The sequence below is a fragment of the Cervus elaphus genome, chromosome 14, assembly GCF_910594005.1.
Source record: "Cervus elaphus chromosome 14, mCerEla1.1, whole genome shotgun sequence".
NCBI lineage: Eukaryota > Metazoa > Chordata > Mammalia > Artiodactyla > Cervidae > Cervus > Cervus elaphus.
Window position 1 is genome coordinate 52,044,642 of NC_057828.1, and position 18,850 is coordinate 52,063,491.

Sequence of the window (18,850 nt, forward strand, 5' to 3'; positions counted from 1 at the left end):
GATGGCATGGTGGTCCCCACATGGCCCAGCCCAGGCCCCCCTGCTCTGGTTCCAAGCTATGGAATGGGATGAGCCCCCTGCCAGTGAAGTCCCAGGCCTGTAGGACCCCAGTCACTTGCAGGAGGCTGTAGGCAGGGCCTGAGTGGGGTCAGGAGCCGTTAGCAAGTCTGAGCCCTCTGAGAAGGTGCAGCCCACCCCACCTCTAGCTCTGTAGGCACTTCAGACAGCCCTCCAGCCATGGGGCTCCCTCACCTGGGCCCACCCAGAAGGCCCCCTGTACTGCCAGCCCCTGAGCAGGAGGAACACGCAGGTCCTCCCAGGGACCCCTCAGGGGAGGGCACAGGGCCTCCTCGGGGACCCCGGTCACGCGGCTGTCAAGGAAGGATCCCTCACGCTGGCCCAGGCCCTCCCCCAAGGGGCCCTGCATGGACGCCACAGGCTGGACCGGGATCACAGTGGCCAGAGAGCAACTTCCCAACTAGAGCATCAGATAAAATGCAAGACAACAGCACACGTGAACTTCAGGTGAACAAGACCTTGCTTTTTGGTACAAGTAGGTCTCATGTGGCCCTGGGGGCATCCCCCAAATTGCCCACGTTTACCTGAATCCCAGGTGTACCTGGACATCCTGTGTTTTATTTCGCTGGATCTGGCTCCCCTGGCAGGGGCTGGGGAGGACATGGACCCTGGTTCTGCAGAAGAACCTGCTTGTCCTCAACAGCAGCCCAGCCCTGGTGGACAGGCGCCTGACGGGCGTCACGGTGGCTGGGTTGCCATTGACACCGCAAGGCCCGAGAGCACCCAGACACCCTGCCTCCAAGCCATGCCCCCTCCATGGAGCCTCCTCTGAGGACAGAAAGAACCAGGTGACCTGGCGCCCTCATGGACCCCAAAGTCTAGGACTTTTCAGCCTAAAAAAGAAAACAAAAGACCTCATTGCATCCCAGGGACCCCAGATTTTCTCATTCAGTCTCCTCTTTGAGCTCACCCCATAAACACGGCCAGTGATGGAGGAAAGAGTTAGGGGTGTGCAGAGAAGAGCCCCGAGCCCCCTGGCCATTGCTGGACTAGGGGCTGCTGGGGACACAGGCCTCATCCTCGCCCATCCCTGCCCAAGGCCACCCTAAGCCCCAGCACTGGTCTGGCCAAGACCTAGTGCATTAACTCCACATCATGCTTCTTGGAAGGTGCCAGTCACATGGGAGACATTCTGCCAGTGCCGCATGGCAGATTGACAGTGGGCTGTTCACCCCAGGACCCCCAGAGACAGAGCAGCACTTGTTAAGTGGGAAGGGAAATGTCAAGGATGGGTGGTCTCGCCTCAGTGGAGCTTAGGGTACCCATGGGCAGTCCTGGGTGCCCCAGCTGGAGCAGATGGACACAGGCAGACATGGAGGGCCTTGTGCCAGGACCAGCGGAAGAGCAGATGCTCCTCGATGGTGTCAGGCCCACCTGGACTCACTGTGTCTGACTGAGGACCCGTCCGGGTCCTGAGCCACCGTTCATGACAAGACTGAGGCTCACAGGGGGCCCCAGTTGTAGGAACAGCACTGACCCTCCCACAGACCAGCCCTCACCTGGGGCACCCGCTGCCCACTGTCCCACTGCGCCCCTTCTGGGGACCCACCTGAGACAGAAGAGGCTCCCAGTGTGTCTCCAACTGCAGGAAGGGGCAGCTCTGGTGTGCTCTGCAGGAAAACCTTCAGGTGTCAAAGCACCAGCCTTGCCTGCTGACGCTGATGGCCGTCTGTCCCGACAGCCTGCCCTTCAGGGAGGCCAGCTCCTCTCCACTTTGCAGGGAATCACATGTGTGGACTGTGCTTCCCAAACTGTGTTCCTAGGAACATGAGGGGTTCCACAATCAGTGAAAAAGCACCATTTATTCTCCCCCTCCTCGTATTAGGGCTGGACTAAGGCTGGATGTGGCCTCGCCTCTGAGGCAGGTGCTGCTAAGGGCCATTGGTGCTCAGAGGTTGAGCAGCTGTGGGTCACACAGCCGGGAGGGCTGGGTCAAGAGATGACCTGGGTTAGCTTCCAGGACCAAGGCTTATCCCAGAAGCTACCCAGAGGAGGCCAATCCTCTCTCCTCTGGGGCCAGGTGTGCCTCCTGGGGTGTGTCTGAAACCCAGGAGCAATAGCCACCGAGGCTCCTGGCCAAGCTAGACAATGATGGATCATGGGCAGCCTGGGACCCCCAAAAGGCTCATTTCACACCCACCAGCCTCACACTGACATGCTCATGGAATATGCATTGTCTAGCATCATAACAGGGATGCCCCACTGCCCACAATGCCCCTGGCTGTCCTGCCATAAAACCGTAAATAGAAATCGAAAAGGGCTCTGAGCTGGGCCGGTGGGGAAATGCCAGGGCCTGTCTGGCTGGTGAAGGCTCCAGGATGAGACAGGAGTCCCTGCAGACCCTCTGGGGAGCTACCCCCACCGAGACCCCATGTCCCTGTGGACAGCACAGCCCATGGGGGCTGCTGCCGGACCATCTGGTGGGGGTGGCTCAGGGTCTGGACACCCCTCTCCCACTCCCCTTGGATGCTTTGAGGTCTTGTTAAAAGGAGCCCCCTCCTCCCAGGAGGAGTGCACGTGGTGTTCCTGGGCCTTGGGAACCCAGCTCCTGAGAGTCTTGGTTGGGCCCCTGGTTGAGGTTGCTGGTGGCAGGGGGCCCCCACACAGGACTGTCCCTCCTGGATCATCAGCGTCACTATCAAGAGACAACAACAAGAAAATCCACACCCCTTACAGCAAGACTCCTCACGCCGGGGGCACACAACCCCCAGCCCTGCCCTCCACCACTTTCAACCCCCAACTGAGCCTTCAGAACCACTCAGCCCAGAACTGTTCTGACAGGGTCAGTGGGGGCCCCACCCCCCAATCCCTCCTGTTTCTCCGTCTCCCCTGGCAGACCCATGGTAGCCTCTGACACAGGCCACGACTACCCACAGTTTGGCCCCTGGGGCTGACGACTTCAGGCCTCTGCTTGGCCTGGCCACCCCTTCTGGGTCCCTTCCCCAGTTCTTAGCCCCCTGCTTCTTCATGTGGGGTACCCAGGGCCCAGACTTGTGCCTCCCCCGTCCACACGGAGAGCCTCGCTAGTGCTCAGCATCAAGGCCCACCCATAGGTGTGGCCCTGAGCATCCAGGGTCAGTGGCCCACCTGAGCCTCAACAGCCTCACCTGAGCATCAGCAACCTGCTGGACCCAACGTCGGGGCTGCGGCCAGCACCGTCCACACCTTGCCAGCATTGCCCCCGAACTGTCCTCAGGGCCCAGAGAGGGGACAGTAAGTAGCCCCCTATTGTGCCTGATTTGGGGACCCCTAAAGGAGTGTCCCCACTCCACCTCCGCATGCAGCCCCCTTCCAACTGTTAGTCGTTCAGTCGTGTCCACCTCTTTGCGACCCCATGGACTGTAGCCCACCAGGCTCCTCTGTTCACGGGATTCTCCAGGCAAGAATAGTGGAGTGGGTTGCCAATTCCTTCTCCAGGCAATCTACTCAACCCAGGGATTGAAACCAGGTCTTCTGCACTGCAGGCAGCCCCTGGGGAGACTCTGAAGGCCCATAAAGCTGCCTGAAAAGACCTCTTTCCCCCGAGGAGCCCTCAAGACCCTGAACTCACAGTCCCCAAGATCCCCAACATGGCCTGACCCTTGATAGGAAACTACCCTCTGCCTGCACCTGCTGGAGCCCCGAGAAAGGGCTGGGGGACTGGAGAGTGCACAAAGCTGAGATGGCCAAGCAGGAAGCCCCGCACCTGACTTAGGGTGCAGCCAGGCCCCCAGACCACCTCCCATCCTGCCTCAAAGTACGGGGACCGAGGGAAGGTTCTGGTCACTCTGACGAAGCTCTGGCTACCTCCCAGTGGAGGGAGACCTTGCCCTGCATGCAGGGTCCCTGGCACACTGCCCTGCAGACTATACCACAGAACCCATGGCCATCCCACCGAGAAAAACCGTCTGCATTGATGACATCCTGCTATGGCCCTGGGTGTTGGGGACACAGATGACACCTTTCCCCTGCCCTCAGAGGAGGTGGTGTCTGCTAGGCGGAGATGCAGGAGCCTGGGGGCTACCCTCCCATCTCCACCCCCATCACCTCTGTGTCCAGCCCCACCTTCACCCTGGGCCCTCTGGTCAAGCTCCCTGGAGCCCAGTAGTGGTGGCTCTTCCCCAAGTCTGGCATCTGGGGGTGCTGCTGGGGGTGCCAGACCCACCCTGAGTCACACCCTCCTCTTGAGGAAAAGCAGAACTTGTGACTTGCTCCTGGCCAATAGAATATAGGGCTTCTCTGGTAGCTCAGATAATAAAGAATCTGCCTGCAATGCAGGAGATGCAGGAGACATGAGCTCAATCCCTGCGTCAGGAAGATCCCCTGGAACAGGTAATTGTTACCGACTCCAGTATTCTTTCCTGGAGAATTCCATGGACAGGAGCCTGGTGGGCTATAATCCATGGGGTCACAGAGAGTCAGACATGACTGAGTAAGTAACCCTTTCAATAGAATACAGCAAAGGTGCCGGAGCCAGTCCCTTGATCAGGTGATGTAGGCAAGAAAGATTCATCCCAGTCGCCGGGAGTGACCTTGACCTGCCAGCCTTGGAGACGTGAGCTGCCAGGAGAGACCCATGCACCGGGGCTGTGGGTGGCCTCTAGGAGCCAGGAGTGGCCCCTGGTGTCCAACCAGCAGGAAGACAGGGACCTGTCCTACGACCACAGGGAAGTGAATGCCGTCAGCACCTGGAATGAGCAGAAAGCAGCTCCTGCTCCATTGACCCCACGGATGAGAGCACAGCCTGGCAGACACCTGGAGCTACCCTGAGCAGAGGACCCAGCAGTCCAAACTGGACTCCTGACCTTTGGAAACCAAGGTGCTAGATGTGTGTTTTTTCTGGCCGCTTGGTGCCTGGTGCTCTATTACACAGCACAGGCGGCTGACGCACACAGATGAGGCCAGGAGTGAGTCCTGTGGGTGAACACCAGGTACAGAAACAGCACAGGCGTCCTTCCTCCAAGAGTCCCAGAGCCTTGTTCCTGCTGCCTTCCCAGGGGGCACTGGCTGCCCCCACTCAACTCTCTCACCTGTCTTCAGAGCCCTGTGCGGTGCACATGCTCCACCGAGAAGCTACCTGGAGGACACAGTCCACCCTGCCACTGGCCAGACTGCCCTCCCTCATCCTGGCTCCTGGCTGGCTGCCTGCTGTCCCCCCCTCAGGACCCCTGTCCTCCCATTGCTGCTGGCAAAGGGCTGCCCCTCCTACCAGGTCCACCTAGATGCCCCTCATTTCTGGGGCCTGCGGGGGCCCCTCTACTGGGCCCCGGGGCCTCCTTCACACACCACATGCCCCTCAGTAGGGGCGGGGGCGGACCCAGACATGGGGCACACAGTGTCCCCACCCGGTGCAGCCCCACGCACACAGGGGCCCTCGATGTGGGTGTGCTGAGGCATGTGTAAGCGGGAGAGTGACAAGAGGTGAAGACTAGAGTGCGTGGACCAATCCCGCTCTTGGGGCGACATGGGCAGAGTCGGGTCGGATGCTGGAGGCTCTAGGATGGTGTCTGAACTGGAGGTATATGCTGGTTGGACCCAGTGGTGCCAGGAGGGCAGGACTGTCCCAGGGAGAGCCGTGGGGACACCGAGCCATGGGGATGCAGAGCCATCGCCAGGTGGGCCGTAAGGCCCCTGAGACATGGTGGGGATGAGGCTCACAGGGGCTGGGCTCCCCCCGCCCAGCACAGAGTTTCCAGGAGCCCAGCTGAGGCAGAGGCCCTGCCCATTTTGGTGGCCAGCTGAGTGGTTTGCCCAAGGTCGGGGTTGGAGGGTGTTCCACAGGGGAGGGTGGCAGTGTCTGGGGAAGTGACACCTGGACAGTGAGCAAGCAGCAGAGGGGACGTCAGGACTCAGCAGCAGGGTGATGCCAGGGGGAGGGGTGGGGGCAGGGACCTCTATGCTGGGCTCCAGGATGGTGGGGGCCACCAAGAGTTTAGGAAGGTCTGGAGGGGCATTTGTGGCAGGGATAATTTCCCCTTGGGGTATGGGGGCTGGGGGGCTCACAGGAATAGGGGCAGGAGTGAAGGCTCAGGGTCCACCCCAAGGTCACCAGCAGGGGTCATGACCTCAGGTGAGAAGGCATTTGGGGGCACAGAGGAGGAGGAGCATCCAGAGTGGGGAACACTTGGAGCCTGGGCTCCCTGGAGAAGGGCCACAGCCTGCCCCTACCAGGTCACCTTTGACCCCTGGGCAGCGGCCATGGGGAGCCCCTCTCCCTGGAATCCCACAGTGAAAATGGGGTGGGACAGGGAGTCTCCCCCGTGGGCCAGGGGAATAATTAGGGCACCTCTCACCCCGAGTCCCGTTGCTGGAGGGACTTCGGGACTTTTCACTGGACCTGTCAGAACATCATGCAGGTGGGGATGGAAGTGAGGGGAGCCCTCCCTCCCCAGCAGCCACTCCTCAAAGAGAATCGGACGTCAGAGGTTTCCACCTGCCCCCAGCACAGGGCTGGCCTGGGCTTCAAATGTTGGGGGGAGGGAGGGGGGAGGTGGTATGCTCAGTGGCTTTCTGCAGCCCTCAGGGGGCAGGGGCCGACCTGGGCTCAGAGTCCAGGCCTGGGGGCACCCAGGGGCTGAGGTCAGGACCACAGGGGTGAGTCCAGGGCAGCCCTGACCTCTCTGGCCCTGCACCCCCAAGCTCGCACTGGGGAACTAGCAGTGAGGGGGGGCCACTGCCCCCAAAGCGTGCTGTCCCAGTGGGCACCAGGCACAGATCTGGACCCGTGTGGGAGTGCAGGCCAGTGGGTGACCAGGTGTCCCTTCTCCCCTCCCCCTTCTCCCCATCCTCAGCCCTCATGAGGAGACCCCACCCCAGTGTAATATTAACCAGGAAAGTCGCTTCTGGATGGCAGCAGAGGTGCTGGGAGAGAGGCATCTGGTTTAGCTCAGGTTCTGTGGGGCCAATCGATCTGCCTGGCGCTGAGGGTCCGGCCATACTAGATACACAGGACCTCCAAGGATGGATCTTAGGGGGAGATCTGGGGTGGAGGCGCTGGGCTATGGGCAGGCCCTGGGCCCAGGGATGGCAAGGTCCTCAGTCGAGGGTGGGACGATGGGAAGAAGCCAGCCAAGGGGCAGCAGGATGGCTGAGACCCGTGTTTGGCCGGATCAGCGGGCGGCCGCACAGAAATTGGGTCCCTGGGGCGGCAATAATTGTGTGTCAGGGAAAGTCAAGGTCTCGAAGCCACGGTCTGTGACGACTTCTGACCACAAACAAATATAAATGAAAACAATGGCCCTGGGCGCCAGTGCTGATGTGTGAGGACGCTTAACCCCCGAGTATCCAGGAGGCCGGGGCAGTGGGACCCACCCACCAACCCCAGGCGGCCACAGAGGCTGTCCCTTTAAGGGACAGACAAGCACAGCCTCCCAATATCCCACTGCCGCCATCTGAAGACCCCCTCACCCCAGCCCAGGGCAGCAGCCCCCAGCCACCACTCAACAGAGGGACTCAGGGAATTGCGCTGGGCGTGGAGGAGGGCAGCCTCCCCACCCCCACTCAGCAAGCCACTGCCTTCACGCCTTCACAGAGAAAATGCAATGTCTCCCTGCATGTCTCACCTGCCCTCCTCCCCCAAGCACGGTCCAGAATAATGAGATCAAAGACCAGGGAGCCAGGAGTGGGGGTGGCAGGTCGTTACCATGGTTATTTATTCGTTTGTTCATTCACACCCCCGCCCCCTGCCCAGTTCAACAAAGATTTAAGAGTGGTCTCTATGTGTTCACATGTATCAATAATAGATGCCCCAGTGAACACAGCAGAGCCCCTGCCTGCAGCCTCCCTACTCCAGGCAACCAGGCGAACAAGGCCCTCCCGGCCAGGGCAGCCCCACACGGCCCAGCCCTGGGAGAGTCCCCCTGGGCCCTGACCATTTCGCGGGAAGTGCTGGTGCCCAGCTGGGCACTTCTCTGAGGGAAGAGCCATTACTCCAAGTCGGTCACCACACAGATGGCCCTGCCCCGCCAAGGTTCTCGATAAAAACAGGAAACTGCTTCTCACGTGTGGTTAGTCGAACACTGTCCCTCCCAATCCACGTCTACCCACCCCAAGCCCCAAAATGCGGCCTTATTTGGGAATCAGGTCTACCGGTGAACTTAGTTAAGGATTTTAAGATGAAATTATCCTGCATTTAGGATGATGTTTTCGAACTGTAGTGTTGGAGAAGACTCTTGAGAGTCCTTTGGACTGCAAGGACTTCAAACCAGTCCATCCTAAAGGAAATCAACCCTAAATATTCATTGGAAGGACTGATGCTGAAGTTGAAGCTCCAATACTTCCACCACCTGATATGAAGCATCAACTCATTGGAAAAGACCCTGATGCTGGGAAAGATTGAATGCAGGAGGAGAAGCGGATGACAGGATGAGATTGTCGGATGCATTGCTGACTCGATGGACATAAATTTGAGCAAACTCCCAAAGATAGTGAAGGACAGGGAAGCCTGGAGTGCTGCAGTCCATGGGGTTTCAGAGTCAAACACGACTTAGCAACTGAACAACAACGTATATTCCAACGGCTGGTGTCCTTATGAGAAGAGGAGACAGGCAGGAAGAAGATGGCCATGGGACGGTGGGGACAGGGGCTGGTGGGAGGCAGCCACAAGCCAGGAACACCTGGAACCCCAGGAGCTGAAAGAGGCAGGAAGAACCCTGATCCCACTAGAGCCTCTGGAGAGCATCCAGCCCTGCCCACTCCCTCATTTCAGACCCTTGACTCCCAGGCTGTGAGAATATCAGCTGCTTTTATTTCAAGCCCCCTAGTCTGTGGTACTTGGTTCCAACAATCCGGGAAACTAGCCAGGTTTTCAGGACACTGCTCCAGGCTTCCCTACACACCCTTATCAGCCCTGTTCCTACCCTGTGAGTTCCCACAGACTTCAGGGTTCCCCTAAACCCCCACCCTGTCTCATGGGAATGTGTGCTATGTTGCTCCAGTCCTGTCCCAGTCCATACAACCCCATGGACTGTAGCCCGCCAGGCTCCTGTGTCCATGGGATTCTCCAGACAAGAATACTGGCGTGGTTGCCAAGCTCTTCTCCAGGGGATCTTCCTGACCCAGAGATCAAACCCGTGTCTCTTGCATTTCCTGCATTGGCAGGTGAGTTCTTTACCACTAGTGCCACTTGGGAAGCCCCATCCTATCACACAGAAGTCAGCAAAAATTCTTGGAAATATTTTGATGGAAAAGCATCCACCCAGTACAGAAGAGGAGGCATTCCTTGCTCCTGTTCCCAGAGCCCAGAACCCCATTCCCCAGAAAACAAAGCTCCCCATGCTAAATACCCTCTTGGGACCCCTGGTGTGGAAGTGGCCAGGCAGATATGATGGGTGGCAGGGATCCATGTGGCAGTGGTGAAGGCAGGCCAGGATTCCCCTGGGAGACCCAGAAAGTGGGCATCAAGACAGGGACAGAATAGGGCAGCATTGTTCCCAAGTTCTGCAAGGACTCATGTTCAATCAGCCACAGTGGTGCAAAGAGAGACGTGATGGGGCTTTAGCTGGAGGGGCTACACCAGGTGCCACAGCCATCCTGCACTTCCCAGCACCCGGCCTTGTTCTGGAGCCAGACTGCTGTCCACACGACCATGCTTATCCCTTGTCACCCTTTCCCTGAATGTGGACGTGAGCCATAACTGCACCCCCTCCCTAAGTGCTCCGGCCCCTGGTCCCAAGCCTTGCTGGGGGACATTTATTGCAAGTGAAACCCACCGTCTGAGCTTGACTGCCACTTGTTTCCCATAATGGTACCTTCTCAACCTTGAAACTACTTTCTGTTTGGGAAATTATCTGACATCTGAAAACCAGCCGTATCTAAGGACAAATGCCGGCCTGTGCAGCCAAGACTGAGGAACCAAGAGCAAATAAATAAATGAGTTTTGAGTCTGCTGATGCAGCTGTTGGTGAAGCTGGGCCAATACTCCTCCCTAGGCATGTTCATACCCCAGCCCCCGTTCAAAGCCCGCGTGGGGCCCACTGCCCCCAGCACCAAGTGACCACTGGAGCAGGAAGCCAAATCTGGTGGCTGATGACCTATGGAAGCAAGGACTCTCACACAGAGGGATGGATCCCAAGCCAGGAATCAGGCAGTAGGGGTGGGGCCAGTGAGAAATTAAGGGGTAGGCTTCCTTGAGGCTGGCACTAATTGCCCCGGGTTAGCCTGTGATGAGCACATGTGGGCACACGTACGTGCACGTACCTGGGACACACAGGCACGCACCGGGCAGGTACAGACACATATGTGCACACACGCACATGTGATCACACACACAAGGAGAAAACACATGAGCACATACAAGACTCACACAGGCACACATGTGGGGCACACGTGCGTGGGCACACAGAGGGCACGGAACTGCACACATGGGCTGGAGTGTAAATGAAACATGTGCCAAGAGGACAGTGTGGCCGCTCCGGGCTGAGGCCTTTAGACTCTGGGTGCTGCAGGCAGAAGCGAAGGTAGAAACAGCGGCCCCAAGGGCGCGTGAGCCGGTATTCATGGGTTCATCCCCAGGCTGCTGGCTGAGAGGACCTTCCTGTACCTCATCCCTTAAGGAGGGACTCTGCTCTCGGGAGGGGTGGGAGGCTGGCCCCTGCCCGACTGGGCCCCACGGGGCTCTGCCAATGTGCTGACAACAACCCAGACGGCAGGACACAGTGGTCATCACCCAGTGCTGCCATCTGTCGAGAACGCGGGGCCCTGGGCTGCTCACAGTCAGGGTGGCCCTGGGCAGACCTGCAGCTCAGGGGTGTGCAGGAAGGGACAGGAGTTCCCAGATCCAGGGCTCCCCATCTCTGCCCTTGACTGTGGGACACACACACACCCATCGCCCCGGGACACTGGAGAAACACGGGGATGGGAGTGGGGCATGGCCGAGTGTACCCCAGTGCCCAGCCCCACGCCCAGCCTCATACCCACATTGGCTCTGCGGCAGCTCCGCGTCCGCCTGGCCGAGCACAGGCTGGGCGGCCCATGCTATTTCAGGCGAGGCACTCGGTGTCGCCGGGAGCTGGGTGGGGGGAGGAGGGCAGAACCTTCAAAACTAATGTCAATTTTCTGCATCAAATATTTTGATAATTAAACAAAGCTGATCAAGAGAGGCGAGCAGCACGGCTCCGGAGCTCAGGAAGCAACCCATTAAATAGAGGCCCGAAAGCGCCCGCGGCGGCAGCCCCAGATTAATGACTCGGCCGTAATAGATTTTCCCAAGCTCAGCCGCTCGGGCAGCGGCCGGGAGGGGCTCATAGCCCCAGCCCGAGGAGGCCGTTAAAGGGGCAGGGACAGAAAATCGAGGTACCCATGGCCGACGGGTGGACTGCCTGACCCGAAGTGTCCCCCTTCCTTGAGGGCAACAGGCTCTGCCACCCCGGTGACCAACCAAGAGCCCCCTCAGACCGGCTCAAATGGACACGTGGTCAGAGAGAGGCCTCAAGGAAGACAACTACCTCCCATCTCCCACATGGTCACGCTCCCTGTCGAGAGGGTATTGTGTCCACAGCAATACGGGGTGGGACCAGACGGGCTCTGGGCCTTGGGGCAATGACCCTGTGCCCCTGGAGGTCTTCACCCAGCAATGCCCTGCCAGCTGAGCTGCAATCTGGCCTGGCCAGGAGATGGTCAGGCTGGATGGCCCTGCCTGGAGTCTCTCCCCAGACCTTGTCCATCTGACTCCCACTCCTGCCCATGCAGCTGTGAAGTGTGGAAACAGACGAAGGAAGCAGAGGCCTGACTGGCTCTCACTGCAGGGAGGGGCTTCATGTCGGATGTTTTCCGGAGCTGGGAGGACCTGGGGGTCATGAAATCCAGGGCTGCTGAGCGGGGAGGGCAGGATGTGCTTTGGAGCAGACCCCATGGGGCCCTGGGCCCCTGAGGCAGCTGTGCTGTGTGAGACGAGGTAGGGTCAGTGGGCCCCACGCAGCCCCCCACGTCCCTCGGGGCCCCTCAGTAACACGGGAGGGTGGAAGCCAAAGGTCAGGTGCCCTCTGAGCTCACGGCACTGACATGTCGGCGTCCTGTCTTGGCAGAATCCGCCCCACCCCACCCCCAACCCCCGGTCTGGGAGCAGCATTTCACAAACAAGGGATGAAGACCCCCGGGCCCTTCCAGGGCTCTCATCCAGCACATACTTGTTGGGCAGCTGTATGGACCCAGCCCAGGCAGACAGCCGGGTCAGGGCCCCTGCTGAGGCTCACCGTCGTGGGCAGGCCGAGAGGTGCGGGGCGGTGGTCCCGGAGCACGGCCTGCGTGCTGCCCTGGGTACCCAGCCCGGCCGCAGGAAGGAGTGGGGACACACTCCCCAGAGTCTTGGTAACTCTGGCCCTGAAGAGGCTGCAGCAATGCAATTTCATCACAGAATTCCCTGGGGGAAGCAGGCAGGCCCGTGTCGGGGTGGAGCTCCCTGCTGGCGGTCCCAGAATCATCACATCTCCAGGAGCCTTCCCAGGAATGGCCAGCAGGTCCTCCATCTCTGCCCTGCCTGGTGCCCGGGATCTCCCCACCGGGCTCTGCCTGCTAGGGCCCTAGGCAGGAGGACTGGCCAGGGTTGTCTGGGACCATATTTGGGGGAGGTGGGGCAGGAGACACCCTGCTGGGCAGAGAGAGCTCCCCAGGGCCTCTCTGATCTCAGCTGCTGCTGATTCCCCATCCCCTGAGGAGGGGAGGCTCCCAGAGGGTGGGTGTCCCTGCCTGGACTGAGACCCTCCACCAGGCCCATGCCCCCCACCCACTGACCCATGATGCCCGCCCTCCCTCCCAGATGCAAACATTGAACAAGCTGCCACAGAGTTCCCCCACACTCTTCCACTGACCCACTCCCAACAGGTTTCCCTCAACTAAAACCCCTTGGTCTCCTGTTTTCCATCATTGAGGAGTGGAACCTCTCCACAATTGCCCCGGGAGCCCTCTGGATACAATTTCTCTCCAAACAGACACGTTCTAATTAGAATAATCTATCTTGACTCCCTTCCAGTGCTCTTGCCTGGAGAATCCCATGGTCGGAGAAACCTGGAGGGCTGCAGTCTGTGGGGTTGCAAATAGTCAGACACAACTGAAGCGACTTAGCACACACGCTCCCTAACTCTTGAGAGTGCCTTGGACACCAAGAAGATCAAACCAGTCAATCCTAAAGGAAATCAACCCTGAATATTCATTGGAAGGACTGATGCTGAAGCTGAAGCTCCATACTTTGGCCACCTGATGCGATCAAAGAGCAGACTCACTGGGAAAAAACCCTGATACTGGGAAAGATTGAGGGCGGGAGGAGAAGACAGTGACAGAGGATGAGATGGTGGATGGCATCACTGACTCAACAGACATGAGTTTGAGCAAACTCTGGGAGATAGTGAAGGACAGGGAAGCCTGGCGTGCTGCAGTTCATGGGATCCCAAAGAGTCAGATATGCTTGAGCGACTAAACAACAACACACATCCTGACTGTGCTCAGCACCTAACCCCACAGGTGGCCGAGCCAGGACAGGCTGAGTGCGGGGTGGGTCTGTGAGAGGGAGATGCCAGTGGGGAGGGGGGCATGCGAGGCTGCATGGGCAGGATCTCCCGTACCTGCCACGCGTGTGCACACGTATGTGTGCATCAGTGTGTACACCTGCTGAACCAAAGTCTGGGACCAGCTCCATCCAGGAGCCTGCCTAGGGTGGAGAGGTCACGTGGCCATGGGACAGCTGCCTCTTCCCATTCCATCTGTGCATCCAACACTTATTTGGCACCTACTGTGTCCCTGGGATTCCCTCGTGAAGAAACTTATCCAGTCCCCGCCCTAAGTGGGCCCCCACGGTCATGTCACATGAGGCAAAGGAGAGTTAGGGCAAAGCAGCTGAAAAATCAGTCCAGTGTGACCACTAGGCCAAGGGGCGGCCTTCAGACCCCCAAGAGCCTTGCCCTACCCCCTCAGCTCACAGATCTGCTGGCCACCCCCTGCCTGCGTCAGGGGTCACGGTGGTGTGTGAGGCCTCTCCCAGCCCTGCACCTTTACCAAGGTCGTTCCCTCCTCCAAGGATACCCTTCCTTGCCTGGTTCACAGCTCCCCTGGCCCCCTATTCACACCCACACCCTGAAAGGCAGCAACTCCACTGAGAAGCCCCCAACCCTCAGGCTGTGCTGACTACCTGGCATACCACCTTTCTGCCCAAGGTCACCTCGGAGCACAACTGTCCTCTGTGCCCATCTCCCTGGACCTCAGCCCACGGGAGGGGCTCTCCACCTCCCCTGGGAAGCATGGGGGTGGGGGAGCTCTACCTGGGTAGGCACCAGGTACCGCATTGCCTGTGGACACTGGTCTCTCCACATCCTCTGGCCGCCCCCACACTGCCCATCTGGCTGGAATCTAGGACCAGCCCTAGGGCTCACCTAGCAGGCCCCCACCTCCGGCCTGGGCTCAGACGCCAAGGTGCTGACTCCCAGCCCTCACTCTGCAGCAGCTCTCCAGGGCCTCGAGGGAGGGCTTGTTCTGAGCAGGCCGCACCAGCTTTTCTCTGCGCCCCGTTTCCCCACCTGCCCCATGGGCGTGCGGGAGCATCCTCGGAAAGGACACAGCTGGCTGGCTGTCCTGTCCAGCAGGGGCGCAGAGGGCGCAGAGAGGCATCCAGGGCCACACACGACTTCTCTGCCCCTGCTGCAGACCTGGCCAACCTGTGAACACAGCACATCCCAGTGGGCACCCGGCATTCCCCAGCCTCGAGCCCACAGCAGCCGGTTCTGTAGGAGGGCTCTTCTCCACAGAGCAAAACAGAGCAGCCCCACAGGGCGCCACTGGGGTCTGTGTGCACCCAGGGGCCCAGAGCCATCCATTCTGACAATCCTGCGTTCCACACAGAGGCAGAGCTGGGGAGCTTCCCATCTTAGCACAAACCCAGACCTCGGTCCCCCTGAGCTGGGACCCCCATCTCTATGAGTCAGTTGTAGCCCTACATCCAGGCTGTCACCTGGAGACCCCGTTCTCGCCACCCCAGGCCTAGGTGCTCCGCAGGCCACCAAGTCACAGTCCTCACCAGTGCTGGGAGACCTAGCACCCACCACCCACCACCCTGCTGCCGCTGGAGACCCCACTCAAGGTCAAGAGAGGCCCCTGAGGTCCGCCGTGGGGAAGGCCCAGCGCCCGGCTATGTGCGGCATTGACCATTCATCACGCGGGCGACCAATCACAGCTGTCGCTGTAACAACACGGCCACTCGGGCAGCGCCGTATTTCTATTGGCTGTGACAGCAGAGATAAATCTACGCCAGCCAATCCACTGCGGGCAGCAGGCCGTGGCAAGGAAGGTGCAGCCAGCCGAGGTGGGCACCGCGGAACCAAGTGCCCCCATGGCCGGAGGGCAGCAGGAGTGACCTGTGGCCACCACAGCTGCAGAAGCCACTTCACCCTCCTGCCTCTGCAGCCCCAGTAGCAAGGCCTGTTTGGGGTGAGACTCAGTGCCCCTGAGACCCTGCACTGCCCCTGCCCTGTGCCTCCACATTTTAGGTTGTCACTCGCTGGCTGTGTGACCCTGGGCCAGTCACTGACCCTCTGAGACCTCCCTCTCCTCCTAACACAGCCGGGGCTAGTACCTCCCCCCACCGCTGCCTTGAACTGAAAGGCAGGCTTTATGAGCATCACAGCCACATCGGCAGCGCCCGAGTTCAGAACTTGATAAATCCCTCAGAGGCCAGTGGATGCCTCTCCCACTGCAGGGTCCCTCAGCACCTCTCAGCCCACGCCCTTCCTGCCCTCCCCCCTTGCTGAGCCCTGAGACCTGGCCCCACCTGGACCACCAACGCCAGTACCGAGGGCCAACCTCCTCAGGCCTTGCTGTCAGAAAGAATCACCAGGTTAAACTGTGGGGTCCCTCCTGGGTCTCTGAGATGTCCCAAGCTCAGGCCTCTGCACCCACAGAGGTTTGCAGAATAATAGCAACAACCCCAGTAATGACAGTCCGCACGCACAGGGGTGTGCCTGTACCCTGCCGCCCACCCAGAGGTCCCCCTCAGCGAGTCCTTCCCACCCAGGCAGCTCGCAGCACCAGGGCATCTTCCTGAGTCCTCCTGCCTCCCCAGCACAGAACCTGTGCCCAGGCCCAGGAGTGCCAGACCCCCTGGGAACTACAACAGAGCAGACCCCAGGGCGGTGTCCAGCCACTGAAGCTCCATCCTTTCCTGTGACTCTTCCCTCACCTTCATCTTGTCAACCCTGTCATCACACCTCCATGTTCCACCAGTCTCCCTGGGCCCCACCTCCTCCTGTCCAGTCTGCCTTGGTCCTCCTGGAGGTCCCAAGGCCACCCTCTGTGTCACCCCGACCCTCCCTGGCTGAGCCAGCCTGACTGTTTTCTCCATGCTGCCTCTGATTCCAGCTTAGGAAACCCTGGAGCCACGGGGTGAGGAGGACCAGGGCGTGTGGAGGACCAGCTCACACACCATGTGTCCCGGGGACAGCATTCAGGTGACCTTGAGTGGCCTCTGGTCAGTTGACTAAGGACCTTCCCTGGTGCCAGGATTGGGGTTCATTTGCTGAAAATACTGCAGGACAAAGAGAGGAGGTGATATCAGAGCACACCCAGTCCAAGGGGAAAAAAGAGTTCAAACAGGAAACTCCCTATAGAAGTGAGAGCCATTATCCACCACACTTGGGCTGTTCCCGGGCAAGCCGGGACCGCTGGCACAAGATGGGGGAGAAGGCAGATCCCCCTCTATAAAGATGCCTGCAGTGCAGAAGGGCTGGGACCCTGGCCACCCGTGCACCATGCCCAGAGCCCAGACACTACGGCTCCCCAAGAGCAAAGCGCTCAAGGCCAAGGTCACAGAGACCCCATAGGAGCAGAAGTGCCTGCGTCCACAGCACTTCAGCAGTGGGTGAGGCTGCCCTCAGGCACAGCCAGGCTCAAGCCCTCTGTATGGGCTGTGGGGACCCCTGGCCTCAGCATCAGCCATGCAGGCCAAGTCAGTCTCTCCTGCCCCCATTCAGGGTCCTGTGATCGGCGCTGACACTGGCCAGCTCCTCTAGCAGCTGGCAAAGGGGCAGGCAGGGCAGGGAGTAAGTGCCAGCCTCCCTTTGTCCCCTGGGAGTGACCTGGGTGACCTGTGCCCCACCCGCCTGCCTCATCCATTTCCATCCTCACCAAGCTCGGTCCACAAGGGCCCCTCCTCATCCCCAATAGATAATGGTTTAATAAGCGATCTGTTTTTTATTTAAAGGGTCGGCAGTAAAACCCAGATCACATTTCTCACTTGGTGGGTCAAGAAACCGCTTACGCTCATTTCTGCAATGTAAAGCGACACTCTATCAAACCAAACATTTCCAGATGTGCCCAGCTTGCCCGAGGTATGGGCGGCCGGCTGCAGGCAGAGCGGAGGCCGGGAAAGCAGTCCGGGAACACCACCTACTGGCCAGGAGCGGGTCCCTCGACGTTCCTTCCTGCCGTGAGGTCCTGCAGCCTCCACAGGTTCCTGGGGTCAGAGCTCTGGGACCAACTCCCAGCAGCACTGGCCAGTGGCTGTCTGACCGGCCTCTGACCACCTCCTGCTGCCCACCAACCAGCCCCCAGCCACCGCAGCTCGACAAGAGGCTGGAAAGCCATTCTCCCAGGGGAGCTTGGACATGGGTGGTACAGGGACCAACGCAGTGTTCAGTAATCATTTGAAAGTCTGGGAAGGGAAGGGAAGCTGGGAGGGAATAACGCAGCCCCAGGCTGATTCCTCCCCTTCCTAGCGCCTAGGACACCCAGGGCTCGGCCCCCACCACAACGTTGCTCCAAAGAGATTGACTTAGAACAACAGACACTCAGAGAACATGATGCAGGGCAAGGCAGTCTGGAGTCCACCAGTTGCCCCATCCCTAGCAGGCCACGGGCCCCACTCACCCTCCAGGCCTCCATTCACCTTCCTGGCCACAGCACCAAGAACTCGGAAGCCAGCCTTAGGCAGCTCCCCCATATGCAAAGACAAAGCTAACAGAGCCCAGAGCTGCTGCTTCCCCAAGAGCTACTGGACTCAAGCTTGTAAACCCACTGGCTACCCAAGGGACAGACGTGCCGGGAGTCAGGAAGCTGCCCAAGCAGCTTTGCGAGAGGGTTCCGGAAAGTCTGAGGTCAGGGCTCCCAGACCCACCAGGACCGTTTCCAGGGTAACCACTGGAAACACGCTTGCTGGCAGTCACCCTGAAACCAGTTCCGAGTCTCCCCCATGGTTCAGAGTTTTCACTCTGAATTAAAACCATGGCCAGCTCTAAATTTAATAAAAGAGTTATAAACTCCTGAAAGGGTGTGGATGACTGACCAACCCCAGTAAGGAGAAGGAGGTTCTATAAATAGAGGTCCTGGGAAGCAAATTTCAGGATTTGGTCCAAAGCTCGTTGAATCACCTTTTGTGAGAGCTTCATGTGTCCTGTCGGTCCCGGGTGGGGCTGGGTGACTGGGCTGCGAGCAGGACTCCTGTGATCCCCACCCTGCAGGATCCATCAGGCTCTTCCTTTGCAGGGGTCCCACCCCAGAACCCAGTCGCCCACAGAGGCCAAGAGACCACAGGCACAGCCAGTGGGTCAGGAAAGTTTGGTCCTGCCTCCAGGCAGGGATGGACCCCAGGTGGGCCCAACCAGGGCCGCCTGACCAGATCCAGCTGGATGTCCACCCCACCAGATCCCCCAGGACCACTCCTTCCTAGTTGTCCCACAAATTCAAATAATGGAAAGTCCCCAGGGATTCCCCAGGAGAAGACACTTTCCTCCCTGTTCCCCCAGGGGTCTCTGAGATCCCAGCGCCCACTTCTCACTAATGTCGAGTCTTCAGGACTTTTACTGGCAGGAGGCTTGAG

The 18,850-nt window shown here is 59.4% G+C and overlaps 1 long non-coding RNA gene across 2 annotated transcripts in view; it reads right to left on the bottom strand.

The window, feature by feature from the left end:
* LOC122708152 overlaps positions 1-18,055 on the bottom strand; it is a 32,039-nt gene extending 13,984 nt beyond the window's left edge. For both annotated transcript variants that reach the window (XR_006345020.1, XR_006345019.1), the window contains exons 1-2: positions 17,902-18,055; positions 1,628-1,837 (exon numbers count right to left, since the gene is read on the bottom strand). This is a non-coding gene — a long non-coding RNA (uncharacterized LOC122708152). The remainder of the gene's footprint in view (positions 1-1,627; positions 1,838-17,901) is intronic.
* Positions 18,056-18,850: the final 795 nt, after the last annotated feature.